The 16,041-nt window shown below is 52.0% G+C and overlaps 1 protein-coding gene across 1 annotated transcript in view; it reads left to right on the forward strand.

The window, feature by feature from the left end:
• Positions 1–11,522: 11,522 nt before the first annotated feature.
• Positions 11,523–16,041, forward strand: part of TRAF3 (TNF receptor associated factor 3) — a 37,455-nt gene continuing 32,936 nt past the window's right edge. The window contains exon 1 of the mRNA XM_054567676.1: positions 11,523–11,577. The gene's annotated coding sequence lies outside the window, so the exon portion shown is untranslated. The remainder of the gene's footprint in view (positions 11,578–16,041) is intronic.

The raw sequence follows: 16,041 nt of genomic DNA on the forward strand, positions 1-16,041 counted from the left end.
CGTTTGCGGAGAGGCAGGGAGTTTGGAGAAACTCATAAAACCTGCCCCGTTACTTTGATAATTTATAGGAAATTCTCTCATTTTCCTCATGACAGGTGCCAGATTGGGGAAAGGTTGCTGTCATTCGAAAATGTCCCTCAGGCACTGTGAGCACGGACAGAGATGGGCCCCGAGGTCGGACGCCCGGCGCTGCCCCGGACGCCCTGGCCCGCCTGGGACAAGCCGTGCGCCGGCCGGGTCTGCCCCGCGGCGGCGGCGGCACCGCACTGGCCTGCGAGTGGAGATCTGTTTCCGTATTTTTCCAGTAGAAAGTGTTGCTGATGTTGCCATTTGATCCATATAAGACATGTCGTCAGTAGAATATTACGTGTTCAAAATACTGATGATTTTGGGGGGGAACCTAAGAGATTTGATGTTGTATAACAAATCTCTCCATAAATTCACTGAGTGCACTGCAGTGAATCAGAACTGTATCAAGCCGAAGCCAGCCGCGCCGGAGGGAGTTTATCTGAAAGGCCGACGAGATGAAAGCTCTCCCACTTCACACAACTCTGACTAGACAGCGTGCTCGCGGGCACCGGGGGGCGGGGGGCGCCGCGCTGGCGGACCCGGCGGCTCCCGCAGGGCGCTGCGTTTGAACAGGTGGGTTTGCTCGAGAGGGCCGGCGTCGCCTCGCCCCGAGACAGCTGTGCTCCCCCCGCCCCCCCGTCGGTAACAATTTTCACACGTAGGCTAAATGATTCTGGTCAGTTCTCACATTAAAGTAGCTGGAAACTGAGCAACTTCCTATGTAAATGCTGTGAGAAAATTTCCCTGCGCCTGCCCAGGACTCCCTGCGTCCCGTGAGGTCGGGCAGGGCCGTTCCTGGCCCCGGAGGTGCCCTCTCCGGTGCGCCTGCCGGGCGCCTTGCGCGGGGTGGAAGGGCGTCGGCTCCGGGAACACGCTGGCAGGCGCCGGCAGTGGGGTGATGGGAAACGGCGCCTCGTGTTTAAGTGTGTCCGTCAGGCACCGTTGATGTTTTGGGGGGTGGGGGAGGCGTGGTGCCTCGGTGAGGAATGGGGCGGCTGCCCAGGATTTGAACGCGCAGGCGGGTGCCCGGGCCGTCGGGAGCACTGCGGCCGAGTTGCCGGGGAGGGAGCGCTGGTCCTCGAGACCCCGGTTCCAGCCCTGGTGACTGACTTGGGGCAAGTTGCTGAGTGTCATTACCTCAGTTCCTCCGCAGCCCCGGCAGGGGTGTGGGCCGATGGGCCACCTTTTAGCGGCAGTTGGAGCGCCAGGGGCCAACCTGGATCTACAGCGTGAGTCTTCCTTGATTCTTGGGGCATCGTAAGCTGGGAGCTGCCTTCATGGATGCAGCTGCCACCTGACGAGGTCATGGCCGTTAGGGACCAGGGACTCAGAGGCAGGGCACCAGGCCCTCGCTTCCCGGTCACGGTTGCACTGAGAAGCTGTTGAGTCCTTGCAGTCCCATTTCCTCACCTGTCCCGTGGGGGAGGGGCGGGGAGGGGAGCCGGCACCGACCGCACAGCGAGGAGTGGAGCGGGACGTGCAGGAGTGAGTGAGTGACCACGCCTGACGTGAGCCGGATGCCCGCCACCCTGCGGGCCCTTTCTCAGCGCCGAGGACACGCCCGATGGGGACACACGCCTGAGGGGACACAGCTCCCCGTCAGGCAAGGGAGTGGAGGCAGCACGGCCGGCCCCCCGTGCGTGTCCCGGGGGTCCCAGGAGCATGTGTGGCGGGGGAGGTGCCGAGAGGGGCTGAGCTCCCCGGGAAGTAGGCGGCTGCGAGGGTGCCCGGCACCTTGTTAGGTGTAAGGGCCCGGCCATGAGATAAACCCAGCGGGACCCCGGCCCCGCAGGGCACGTGAGAAACCGGGAGTTTCCCCTAAGTAGTCGGCGTCGAGTGGGGTCCTGAGGCTCAGCGTTGACAGGACAGTGGAGGGGCGGGGAGAAGGAGCAAACACACCCCGGGAAGGAGGCAGGAGGGGGGCGGTTGGCCGGCTGCCCCCCCAGGAGGCGGCAGGGCCTGGGCCTGCCGAGCCAAGGCAGGCGGGGGGCTCACGCCCGAGCCAGGTCAGAGGACACAGGTGGGCGAGGGGACGGGGCGGGAGCAGGGGGTGCTCCGTGACTTTGAGTGGCATCTAATTGTTAAATTAATTAGTTTCATGAATTCTAGACTGTTTTCTCATAAAAATTGTAATTTAATTTCATAGTCTTTGTTTCTCCACTAAACCTAGTACCATACAATTTTTAATTAAGGAAAAACCTTTTTTTGGGCATTATGTTTGAAAACGTCTTCCTGCACGCGGGCCTCAGATGGTGAGAGGCGCCGTGTCAAAGCTGTGTGGAAGCCGGCCTGGCCTCCGTGTGGGGCCCGTCGCTCCCCCGTGAGGGTGGCCCGCGCCTGCGCCAGGCTTTCCTGCCCCGTTCACTAGAGGGCCTGGCAGCCAGGAGAGCATGGGAGGTGGGCAGGCTGATTTCAGAAGGATGGAGACCCCATGGGGCCAGGGAAGGACCTTTGTTGCTCGATTTGCTTTCCATTGAGCCCTCATGTCCAGAGACGGGGCAGGTGTGTTGCGTAAATGGACGTGGTCACAGGCACCGTGTGGCCGCCCCGCAGGACCTCGCGGTGCACCTGGCGCGCCCGGTGTGCGTGGCCACTGCGTGGTGCTGTCTCACAGTCGCAGAGTCTTCAAGGCATGTGCGTACGTAGTGACGCTGCGAAGGCTGTTCTGTTCCTGAAGTGCTGTGCCGTCCGCCGGGCGGGTCTGCGGGGAGATGTGCAGAGGAGGCCTGTGGGCGACAGGCAGACCGAGAGCGTGATGTCCCGCAGGGAAGCCTCTTCCGCCGCTGAGGCGTCTCTGGGAGAGGGGGCATGCAGTGCGCAGTGGTCGGCACGCGTCAGTGTGACTCTGCCCGCGGAGAAGGGTGCTCTGCGGTCTCCCTTGTTCCCTGCCGCAGAGGGACAGGCACGCGAGCCGCTCTCCACCAGGACGAGGGGGACACGGCTCAGGCACTTGCCCCAGGTGCAGAGTTTACGGGCGCACCAGGAAGCTTAGGGTTTGAGATTAACACCCTTCTAATGAACTGCTTTTTAAAAACTCAAATTTGATGCAGAAAAAAAATCTGTGATGGAAAAGACAAATTTTAAATAAAGACAAGATCAGTATTAATAATGATCTCCTTTTGCTTTAGCTTCAGTGTAACTCGTCAGCACTGTTACTAGTCCTGTCTTTATTTAAACTTTAATATGTTGTTTCATGAAGTTTTTACATTAGGTTTGATTTTCTCCCTATTACTGAGTTTTTTGTGCTCCTTCAACATTTGCACCCGAGGCAGGTGCCTCACCCACCCCTCCGTGGTCCCAAACCAGACCCCCACCCCAAACAACTGAAAACCAGACAGACTGTGTGAAAAAGCAGTTTTCAGACATCGGTCAGCAGGCAGGTCAGGACTGCGCTCCCCGAAAGAAGGGAGACAGAGGCGGTGGTGCCAGCTTAGTCCGCGGAGCAGGGCTGCACAGACTCTTTCTGTCCCGGGCCAGGTGGTAAAGGTCTTTGGCCTTGCGGACCGTGTGGCCTGTGTGGCGCCCCTCAGCTCCAGTCCATGGCGGCTTTCACACTAAGTGCGTGAGCGGGTGGGTGCGGGTGGGCTCCAGCGAACACAGGGCAGCGAGCCGGCTCTGGTCCTCAGGGCGGCGTGTGCCAGCCACGGCCTGGACCGTTTCCGCATTGCAGGGCGAGGAGGGAGCAGCCAAACAGAGCCCGCAAGGCAGAGCCCAGAGTTTGGGGAGGGCGCGGCAGGTGGACTCTGAGGGCCGGCAGGTGGAATAGAGTGCCATGGAGGACTCCAGAGCCCCGCAGGAGGCGCCCCTGGAGACTTTGAGGGAGCGCTGCTCGGAGCCTACGCGAGGGGGCGCCTCAGGCAGGAGAGGAGCCTTCAGTGCGGAGCAGGCAGGACAGCAGGGCAGGGCTGCGTCCACCACGCAGGGCTGTGTGTTCTTCCCGCAGAGAGGGTGTCGGTCAGACCATCCAGGCTTGATGTTCGGTCTTTGTTGGGGGGTTCTGAGCAGCTTTTTCAGCGAGGGCATTGGGTAGACGAAGAAAGTGTGGCTCAGGCGCCCCCTGGATAAAAGGCTGCCGCAGACCCACCCGGAGTCCAAGTGACTTAACTGCAGACCGGAGGGGAAAGCCTGCCTGCGTTTAAAAGGGTACAATAAAATCAGGATTCAGCAATGTAAAAAAATTTCAGTGTCTAGCACCTAATACAAATTACCAGGCATATATTCTGACCCATGTGGCTCGGTTGGTCGGGTGTTGTCCCGCAAAGCAAAAGGCTGCCAGTTCGATTCCTGGTTGGGGCACAGGCCTGGGTTGCAGGTCTGGCCCCTGGTTGGAGCGCATATGAGAGGCAGCCCATCGATGTTCCTCTCTCTTTCTCCCTCCCTTACCCTCTCTGAAATAAAATATTTTTTAAAAAATTACTAGGTAGTAAAGGAAACAAGAAAATATGATATAAATCAGGAAGAATATCAATCAGTAGAAACAGACCCAAAAATAACAGAGATAAGGAATTAGCTGACAAAACATTAAAATAACTATTATAAACAAGTTACACATAGTCAAGAACGTAGAGGAAAATGAGCATATTGTGTGAAATGAAAGATTAGAAAAAGGCAAATAGAACTTCTAGAGATTAAAAATGTAATACCTAAAATGAACAGTCCAGTAGAGAGGCTAACAGCAAATTAGCACTGCAGAAGACAAGACCAGTAAGCTTCAAGACATAGCAATAGCAACTATCCAAATTACGGCACAAAGAATGAAGAAAAGTGAACACAGTAACAGCACACTCTAGTGAGCTTTGGGTCAAATGTAACTGTTGTATGATATTGTGTAACTGGAGTCTCGGGAGAAGAGGAGGGAATGGAAACAGCATTTAAAGAAACAATGGCTAAACTGTCCAAATTTGATGAAAACCCTAAATCACAAAGCTCAAAAACCTCAAATAGAGCAATCCAATAAAACCATACCAAGGTACCACATAATCCAATTGCTGAAAAACCAGTGATAAAGAGAAAAAAATTAAAAAGCAGCAAGAAGAGAAGAAGATACTGTAAGAGGAAAAAAGATACAAATGACAGTGACTTCTGGTCAGAACTTGTGCTCGATAGAAGACAACAGAGTGACGTTATTATTATTATTATCAGCTGCGTTTGTTTCTATCTACAAAAGAAAACAAGGTGGTACGAAAAGGACAGCTTACAAACTAAGATTAGTAATGCAGTTCTTAGCATCCTGCGCCTGAACGTCACGCATCTACAGATCTGTCAAGTCCTAACCCAACAGGAATGTGTTCAGAGACCAGCAAGGACATGAGTAGAGAGCACGGCTCCCAAGCAGCAGTCACCACCCTTTTCGATGAGAGAAGCCCACACAGTGAGTGGTTGGGGGAGAGATGGGGGAAAAGCAGCCCCTTAGTTCAATCCCGAAGTCTCCCCTAAGTGAGTTTTAACCATGACCGGGACACCTAGCGCCACAGCGACCTCTTCTGTTGCTGTTCCGAAGCACAGGCAGAGCCCAAGTGACGGGCGGCAGAAGTGGAGGCGAGGGTTGCTCTAGACGCAGGGGTGTCCAGCTTTGGGTGTCTCTGGGCCACAGTGGAAGAACAAGAGTTGTCTTGGGCCACACATTAAATACACGGACACTAACGAAAACTGATGATCAAAAGAAGGTTTTAAGTAAATTTACGATTTTGTGTTGGGCCACATTCACAGCCATCCCGGGCCACAGGTTGGACCCCCTGCTCGAGCTACGATCAAGTCTCTGCTAGATTCCAGCCGTGCTCCGGCCCGGAGTGGCATTTTAAAAGAACCTAAAGCTTGGGAGTTATGTACCCAGTGAAAGTCTTTCAAAATGAAAGGGAAATCAAAATTTCCAGGCCAATAAAAGCTGACAGTATTTATTGCCAGCAGAACTGCACTGCAGGAAGTTTTAAAGGAACTTCAGGAAGAAGGAAGATGATAACAGAGGGAAATTTTTCTAGTAATTGATAGAATAAGGAGACCCTCCCCCCACAAAAAATCTGTCAGCCTGATGTTTTAAACGGGATCAATACTCTTCGTCTGATGTACATATAAATAACATTCTATGTAGAAACTTTATTTTGAAGCACATATAAGACATTTGTAAAAATTGACCAGTGGTAGGCCACTGTGCAAATCTCAGTACATTTCAAAACATTGTTACAATAATAGGTTGTAATCTCTGACCTCAGTAGAACTGAACTATAAATCAGTAACAAAAAGGTAATTATAAAACCCCTAAGTTTAAATAGAAAGAAATAGTTTTTAAATATCATGGGTCTAAGAACATGATATAATGGAAGTTAAATATTTTCAATGGGGCGATAATGAAAATACTATGTATCAAAACTTGTAGAACGCAGCCAAAGCTGTACATGGAGGGAAATTAATAGCTTTAGAAAAGTAGAAGAGCTGAAAATAGTAGCTGAAGCATCATTCTAACTAAAAATTATAAAAAGAATAGGAAAAAAACCCTAAAGGAAGAAAAGAATTTAAAAAGAGCAGAATCAATCAAATGGAAAATTTACAGTAGAAAAGATCAACAAAACCAAAATTTGGCTCTTTGACTAGCGCAGTAAAATCGACAGACCTCTGGTGAGACCTGCAACAGGAAAGGGGGAGGGCGCGGAGTCAGCGCAACGAGAGGAGAGAGGAGGCTCCGCGGGGGAGCCCGTGAGCTGTGCGAACGCAAACCGCTGTTGAAAACGGCATCCTGCCAGCAAGCTTGAAAAATTAGATGAGATAACTTTCTTGTAAAATATAATGTATTAGAAGTAATTGTAAAAGAAAACCTTAAATAATCCTATAAGCATTAAAAAATCAGTAATTAAAAATTAGGAGGCACAGAGGGCTCCGTTGTTAAATTCTACCAATCTTACCCAGCAGTTCCTCAGAATACAGCGGGGAGCACCCTAACTCATTTCTGAGGTGGCCACAGCTTTGTTACGAAAACCCAGCAGGGCCGTGTCTCCGGGGACGTGTCTCCGTCCCCGGCAGGGAAGGACGAGTCCCAGCCTCGGGCTTGGTGTTTACTTGCCAAAGAAACACGCGGAGGTGACTTGCTATTGGCAAGGACTGTAGTTCACGTTGGGGTGATAAGCTGGGTTTTTTTAACTGAATTTCTTGGGGTGACATTGGTCAATAAGATTATACAGATTGTAGGTGTTCAGGTCTATAACACATCATCTGCATATTGTGTTGTGTGTTCGCCACCCCAAGTCAAGTCTCCTCCCGTCACCATTTCTCCCCCTTTTCCCCCTTCTCCCTCCCTCCACCCCCCTTCTCTCAGGTCATCACCACCCTGGTGTCTGTGTCTGTGAGGATTTTGTTTGTTTGTTTGTTTTTTGCTTAATCCCTTCACCTTCCTCACCAAACCCCCAACCCCCTTCCCCTCTACAGTCTGTTCTCTGTAACTATGAGTCTACTTATATTTTGTTTTAGTTTTATTTTGTTCTTTAGATTCCATAGGCAAGTGAAACCCTATGGTACTTGTCTTCCTCTGACTGGCTTATTTCACTTACCATGATAAACTGTTTTGATTTACAGAATGTAAATGAAGACTATGGTGGGGGGTTATTGTATGTGACCTTAATTGACCTATACGGTATCTTGAGTGGATACAAGTTCGTGTTTTTGAAGTGCGACTGTATCAGTGAGGGCTGTTTGAGATGTCACTGGGCCGTCACTGTTCTAAGAAAAGGCGTTTGGCGCTCCCCTGCTCGACACTGCACGGTGTGCTGGCCGCAGGGGGCCTGCCCTCCCCGGCGTCCTCCGCGCCCGCGGTGTCCCCACACAGCCCCCACTCCCCGCTGCCAGTCCGCCTGCTCACGCTCACGTTTTCCGGGGGAGCGTGAGACCGCTGTAGGACCAGAGGAGGACGGGAAGGTGCCGTTAGTCCTGGCCTGGGCGTGGGTTCCCGGGCATGGGCTGGCTGTGGCGGGGGTTAGGGTGCCCTGGTTGGCAGCCCCCACTGACACAGAGACCCTGTCCTGGGGTCGGGGCAGTGTCTCCCACTGGTGAGCTGACCGTGGGGCGTGTACGGGGCGTGCAGTTAGAGCGCAGGAGCCATTGGGGGAGGCAGGGAAGGCCTGGTCGCAAAACCAAATCTCCATGGCAGCAGTTGTCAGGAGTAATAGTTCACGAATTCTTTATTCAAAATAATTGTAAAATTCTACCTAATGAAGAATTCCTAGGCTACCACCACCCAGTCACTCAGTAAGCAAGAATTAAAATGTCTGACAAGCCTTCTCGAAAAAGGAGAACAACAGAAAGTCATCCCTTCTAGTGGGAGTGTCAATTGTTGTGGCTGCTGTGGGAGGTGGTGTGGCTCTAAGTGTCAACGTGGAGCACGCAGGCAGTGACCTGGTGCTCACACTCCTGGGGCGTACGCCGGAGAAATGCAGGCCTGTGTGCTTAAGAACTGTCCCAGCAGGGTCTCCAAGGTGCTGGTGTTTGCTCCAAAGCAGGAACTACCCAGGGGACGGGAACGGACAGGAAATCACGGGATATTTGCACAGTGGAATATTAGTCACCCAGCAGTGAGAAGGAGCGGCGGGCAGAGCAACGACAATGGAAGGGGAGGCGCGACAGAAGCATATGCGTCGTGCGACTCACTCGCATCGAAGGCAGAAGCTGGCAGAAGTCAACTGTCAGGACTGCGCACCTTGGTGACAAATCTGAAGAAATACAGGGAAGTGGCGTCCATAAAAGCCAGGGCAGCTGTCACTCGCAGAGGAAGGAAGGGGTTTGGGATCAGAGAGACCCTGCCCTTTTGGGGTTCTGCTGCGCGCCCTTCCCTGGCCTGGGCAGCAGATGGACTAGCGCGTGTGTGATCGCCCGATGGAACTGCGTATTTCCTGTGCTTTCCTGCGATGCTGTGCACTTCATGATAGAAGTGATGTTAAATAAAAATCTGAAAACAGTTAGACTTTGTAATTTGTGTCCAACTCAAAAAATGTGGCAAACCCAAAGCACATTTCTATAGAGTGATTTGAAATGTTTTCTCGTTGTTTTTAAAGAAATTTTACATTTTTGGAGCATCTTCCTGTCCCATCCAGCTCGGGAGCCAAAGGAAAATTGTCTGTGATGATGAACGTAAAATATTTTTGAACTTCCAATCAAGATGGAGGCATGGGCCAACGTGGCTCGCCTCCTTGCACAACCACAGCAAAAACGACAACTACGAAACACCTATCACCCAGAATCATCAAAGAATTGAGCTATGTCTGACAACCGAAGAACTAAAGAAGTCACATTCATCCAGATGAGCAGGAGGGGTGGGGGTATGGAGCAGGCAACGCCATGCCCACATGTGGTGGGTGAAAACCGGGAGGGTCGCCTCGGGCGTGCAGGATGCCAGCCCGTCCAGACCCCCTGGCCCAGGGTTCCGGGGCCAGGAAGAGAAGTCCCCATAACTTATGGCTGTAAAAACCAGTGGGAGTAGAGGCCGCAGAAGAAACTGCGGGATTCTCAGGGGTTTCCTCTTAAAGGGCCCACAATGGACTTAGGACTTACACAGACTCACCTGCTCTGAGCTCCAGCACTGGGGTGGCAGCTGGAAGGACACCAGTGGAAGACTGGGAGAAACTGAAGTTTCTGGCATCAGGGTGAGTGCAGGGGGCAGTTTCTTCCCCGACGGAACTCCAGAGGCCAGGCAGTGGCCATTATCCCCAGCCCGAGCCCTCTCACGCAGAGCCGCAGAGCCACAGAGCCGTGACAACACATCTGGGACTTCATCAACCTTGTTCACATAGGTTGTGCCACCCAGGGGAGTGCCTAAGGCTCCACTGCATCTGACTTAGCAGTGCATTTTTCTACAACAGGCCACACTGCTAAGACAGGGAGTCAGCGCAGCTCCACCTAATACACAGAAACAAGCACAGGGAGGCTGCCAAAGTGAGGAGGCGAAGAAACACGGCCCAAATGAAAGAGCGGAACAAGGCTCCACAAAAAGAACTAAACAAAATGGAGGTAAGCAATCTATCAGATGCAGAGTTCAAAACACCAGTTATCAGGATGTTCAAGGAACTCGTTGGGTACTTCAACAGCATAAAAAAGACCCAGGCAGAAATGAAGGTTACATTAAGTGAAATAAAGAAAAATTTACAACAGTGGAGTGGATGAAACCAAGAATTAAATCAATGATTTGGAACATAAGGAAGAAAAAAAAGCACTCAATCAGAACAACAGGAAGAAAAAAGAATAAAAAAAAAAGTGAGGATAGGCTAAGGAGCCTCTGGGACAACTTCAGATGTACCAACATTCAAATCACAGGGGTTCTGGAAGGAGAAGAGAAAGAGGAGGAAACTGAAAACTTACTTGAAAAAATAATGAAAGAAAACTTCCCTAATTTAGTGAATGAAATAGACATACAAGTCCAGGAAGCACAAAGAGTCCCAAACAAGATGGACACGAAGAGGACCTCACCCAGACACATCATAACTAAAATGCCAAAGATTAAAGATAAAGAGAGAATCTTAAAAGCAGCAAGAGAAAAGCAGTTAGTTACCCACAAAGGAGTTCCCATAAGACTGTCAGCTGATTTCTCAAAAGAAACTTTGCAGGCAGGGAGGGACTGGCAAGAAGGATTCAAAGTCATGAAAAGCAGGGACCTACATCCAAGATTACTGTACCCAGCAAAGCTCTCATTTAGAATCGAAGGGCAGATAAAGTGCTTCCCAGGCAAGGTAAAGCGAAAGGATCTCATCATCACCAAGCCATTAGTATATAAAATGATAAAAGGAATTATATAAGGAAAAGATCAAAATGATGAATATTAAAATGGCAACAAATTCAGAACTATCAATAATTGAATCCAAATAACAAACTAATCAAACAAGCAGAAGAGGAACAGAATCACAGATACGGAGATCATTTGGAGGATTATCAGTTGGGAGGGGGAAGGGGGAAAAAGGGGAAAGGGGCAGGGATTCGGGGCACAGAGAGGTGGGCACAGAACAGGCGGGGGGGGGGGACCGTGCAGGAAACGGAGGAGCCGAAGCCCCTACGCGCACGGCCCACGGACCTGAGCTAAGGGGGGACCGCTGGAGGGAGGGGGAGTACTGGGTGCAGTGGGGTAAAGGGGGAATCGGGGAACCGTAACAGCATAATCAGTAAAACATTAAAAATAATCTTGAATTTAGTTTTATTCATGTATAAAATTAATTCCTTTACGTTGGATTAAAAAAGACTCTCCCTTAATGTACCTTTAACTTCTGGAGTTAACCATTTTCCTGTTAAATATACACTTTTTTTATTAAACAAGCTTTTGCTAAAAAAGTAAGTCTGGTTGGATTATTTTTTTTAATTTTACGTCTTTGAAATTCTGTTTCTCAGTGCCTTTGAGCTTCCCGGCTGACCAGACACTGCTCTGCCCCCCAGGTCAGGGACCCGGCGCCGTTGTTGGAAGGCGGCCACGGCGGCCACGGCGTTGCGCTCCCTGTCAGAGGCTCTCCCCCGGGGCCGTGTCTCCGTGCAGCACGGGGCACACAGGTATGTCGCTGGCACGTTTTGATGGGATCGATGTCTTTCTTCTGCTGTTGTTTGTTCACTCGCATACAAGTAATTAAGTTCAAAAACATCCTGAACTCACTCATTTTGACTCTAGCATTTTCATCTGTAACAGATGTGTTTGAGCATCTTCTCCGCATGTGGCAGTTTATTTTGGTCTGTGCCTGACCTCATTTTTATTTATTTAAAACCGGCATTAAACGTTGGGGATAATAGACATTATCACTCTGTGTAATGGCCCAGTAACAATGAATGAGTTTGAAAACCAAGGGCGGGGGCACGTCCCTCTGCCTCAGCAGGCCCCCTCCCTGGAAGGACGCCCGGGCGGCGAGGGTGCGCCGGTGGCTGAGCAGCGGTGCGCTTCCCCAGTGGGGACCGTGCCCCTTAACCGCCTTCCTCTCGGGGTTCGAAAAGAAACAAAACACTGTGTTGCCGTCTCTCTAATTTGTGCTTGAGCGTCTCTAATTTGTGCTTGAGCGGCATTTTGTATTTGAAATTAAGAACTCTTTAATATGTTAAAACATTAAAATGAATATAAAATACGTCTGAAAGGTTTGCAGCCAGAGTGAGGTTTCATGCATAGCTATGTTGGATAAATCCATAAATATCAGGAGAGCGGCTATTTAAACTTTCATTCACGATCCCAGTGCTGCTCGGTTTCCCCGCAGGCTCGTGGCTCCGTGTGTTTGAGGCTTCCGCTGCTGGGGGCTTGTCTCTCCACCAGCCCACGGCTCCTCCTGCCCCTTTTCCCCCCGCGTTTCCTTTGCTGGAAAATCCAAGCCGAGGGCTCTGTGGTCAGAGTTTCCCTGTTTGCACTTTGGCCATTTCCATCGTGCGTGTCCTTCTGAGCCCTGCGTTTCCTGTGATGTGGCAGGAGGGTCGGGAGGGTCAGGAGGCCGGCTCCCGCTCCGGCGCCTGGACTGGCAGTCACGTGGGGACACAGAATGACGGTGCCGCCCGTGTTGCCGTGTGCCCCGCCATTGCTCACTGCAAAGCCTCTGCACCGGGGAGCCTCCCTCGCCTGCTGCCTGGTCGGCCTGGGGCAGAGCCAGGCAGGGAGGGCAGGGCGGAGGCCTGGTGCCGCCCCCCTTCTGGTCCTCCGTGCGGTGGGCTGGCTCCGCGGCCCCTGTGCCACCAGTGCCTGGCGATTATTTTAAGCGTCGCTGTAAGTTACGGATGTGGACATGGGACACGTTCTGATGCGCTGCAGTTATCATCTCAAACCGGCTGCAGCTGGGCCTCTTTGCGTTGGCTCCTTGGTCCTGTGCCGTGCACCCTGGTCCTCCGCCCGCCCCCCGCCCCCCGCCGTCTGGTACGGTTGGATGATTCTCATGCATTCGGTGCTTTTTCACCCCAGACCTGGAATTAGCTATTTTTCTAAGCAGCTCGGATTCCCTTTTGCAGAAACTGGTATCTAGAGACCACAATCCGTGTGCTACAGGTGCTCGTTGGTACAGGGCTGGTTAGAGTTCCTAGGCTTTTCTGTTGGACAGCCAAGAAATCTACTTTTTAAATGAAAATAGCATTACGAGGCCCTGGCTGGGCGGCTCCCTTGGCTGCAGCGTTGTCCCGATACGCCGAGGTTGTGGGTTCGATCCCCAGTCAGGGCACATCCAAGGCTCAACCAGCGAGTGCATCAGTCGGTGGAACAACAAATCAGTGTTCCTCTTGCCTTCTCAATTTCACCCGCTTTCTTTCCACCTCCAGAGGTGGCTTACTTTCGTTTTTGGTTCATCTTTTTATTTTTTGTGTGAGTGTGCATATTTGTGTATAAGTATAGTTCACTTTCTCAGGAGATGGTAGCACATGGTAGAAGCTTTCCTCTACCTTGGTTTTTTTTTTAAATTTACCAACATGTGAGGCTCACACCCTCATGGTATATAGAGTTCCTCCTCCTTTTGTTACAATCACATAGTATCCCATCATGTCGGATATATTATAGAAAAAACCTAATAATAAAAAATATTTTGGCCTTAATCGGTGTGTTTCTCCTGCACATGAACATTTACCCAGGTGCACACTTCTCAGGTGTTTGGGGGCCTTGCAAACCCACTGCCTGCGTGGCCCTGGTTTTCCTAACATGGAAAAGAGGAGGCTTGGACCACAAGCTCACGATGGGTCATTTTAGCTGGAAGAGACCGCAGATGAGGAACCCGAACCTGAGAGCACCTCGCTGGCCGTGGGGTGTGCGCCCGCCACAGGGAGGTGGTGGCGGGAGGGAGAGCTCGGGGGAGGCCCTGCCTGGGGCAGCTGGTGGCTCCGGCGGCGCCATGCCTGGGATGGCAGCAGGCGGCCCTGGGTAGGCGGGGATGGGTCGAATGGGCACGGGAACACTGAAGATCACCCACCCACCCTCCCACGCTGACTGCACGACTGCGTGGCACCTGCGCAGCAAGGCAGGCAGAGCGGTCTTGTCTGGGGCTCTGAGGGTGGCGCTCAGAGCTAGAAGCTTACCCTGTGGGTGGGGCCTGGGGAGGGTGGGAGGGTGGGAGGGTGGGGAGTGGAAGCTGGGCCCCAGAGCAGCCCTGCAGGGGCGGGCGGAGGGGGAGGAAGAGGCGCCTAGATGCGTCCGGCAGCTCCTGCCTTGACAGGTGGAGGTGGGACAGTCTGTGGACAGACGGGGTCAGAGCCCCATTTGGTCGCAGTCTCAAGCTTCGTTCCAAAAGGTGCTTCAAACCTGTGACCCGCCCCTTCCCAGGCCAGGGTTCCGCTCATCTTTTCAAGCACGCTTGGTGCTCCAGGATCATGCACCTCACTGCCTGCGGCTGCGGCTCCGGCTCCGGGGCAGCCCCCGCCCGGAGCGCGCGGCTGCGCTCGCTGGTCAGCAGGCTGAGCTCTCGGAGCCCTTCCTGTCCAGATGGCAGGGCGCTGGCCCCGGGCCAGCCCGGGCGCTGCACCTCTGCACGCAGCCGGCATGGGACAAAAGCTTTAAAACCCCGAATCACAGCAGCCAAGGGGTATCGGCAGCGCGGGCCTCAGAGGGCTCTTGTTTATTCCTAAAGGATTTCGGTCCGAGTTTCATACCATTGCTTTCCTAGCTGGGTACCTGCGGCTGTCCATCTGTTTGTCTGTCTGTCTCCCTTAAGTGGGGCTTTTAATATGCGATTATGATCTGCCTGTTTGTCTGGATAAGAATCGAATCTCCTCCTGCCGCACTGTCCCTGGGGGCTCGCCTGCCCCGGGCCCCGCCCCCGGCGGGGCCCTCGGCACCAGGCTCCGGACGGCACCTGCGCCGAGTCGCTGGGGTGCGTGTGGATTGCCAGGGACTTGGCGGCGGGCACACCTGGCTGCCTGAGCGCCCTCATCTCCCTGTGCGGCAGTGCCTGGATGGGACTTTTAACTTCCCTGCTGGGCTGGCGCGAGCTCATTCGTTCACGTCTGTGTGTGCTTAGTACTTTCTGGCTGGCAGGAGCCATTTTCTTTGTTTATCTGATGCTTCCCTTTTTTGGTTTTCCCCGGGCTTTCCCGTTTTGGAACACCCTTTGTCAGCAGATGTTACTTTTGTTTCCAGTTTTTAATCTCCAAATACAGTGGAACTCGACTGAGCTCCCAGAAGCAGAGAGCACGCAGCCAGCCAGTGGCATGGGGGCCTGGCCCGGCCCCTCGCTCGCCTCCGAGCGCCGTCTGCCCCAGCTGCAAGGGGCTTCCTGAGCAGCTGGCGGGAAACTCACATTCACAAACTGATTTTCTCAAACGGGGGGTTTTCCATGTGGGTAAAAATACAGCCTCAAAATATAGTAAGTTCATGCCTAAACATGTAGCAAACAGTAAGTAATGTAATAACAGTAATAATTCTTATGAGTTGTCAAGTTTATTTTTTTAATTGAATTTATTGGGGTACAGGTTTCAAGTGTACAACGCAGTGAAACATCTGCGCCGGCAACATATGCCCATCACCCCAGCGAAGTCTCCCCTCCCCCGCTGCTTTCCTCTGCCTGCCACCGCGCTGCTGTCTCTGTTCCAGGTGTGTTTCTCTGCTCAGTCCCTTCCCCTCCTTTCATCCCGTCCTCCAAACTCCCCCCACCTCTGAGGGCTGTGGGCCTGGCCCATGTGCCGCCGCCTCCACAGTTGGTCCTGCTTCTCTGAGCGCGCTAATACACTACCCAAGGTGACCTCGGATTCAACACAATCCTTCCCAAAATTCCCATGGCCTTGCTTTTACAGAAAAGAAAAATCTGAAATCTCATCTTCAAATTCACACAGAATTGCAAGGGACCCCAAAAAGCCAAAGCAATATTGAAACAGAAAAATAAAGTTGGAAGACTCACCCTTCTCAAACTTACTATTTCAAAACTTAACAATATTCGAAACTGTATAATACAAGCGTAAGGACAGACAGAATAGACCAATGGAATAGGATTCAGAGTCCAGATATAAGCCCATACATCTATGACCAAATGACTTTTTTAAAAGATTTTATTTATTTATTATTAGAAGGGAAGGGAG

This window comes from Pteronotus mesoamericanus, unplaced genomic scaffold (assembly GCF_021234165.1).
Source record: "Pteronotus mesoamericanus isolate MK-2021 breed Mesoamerican mustached bat unplaced genomic scaffold, CSHL_Meso_final contig_192, whole genome shotgun sequence".
In the NCBI taxonomy this organism is placed as follows: domain Eukaryota; kingdom Metazoa; phylum Chordata; class Mammalia; order Chiroptera; family Mormoopidae; genus Pteronotus; species Pteronotus mesoamericanus.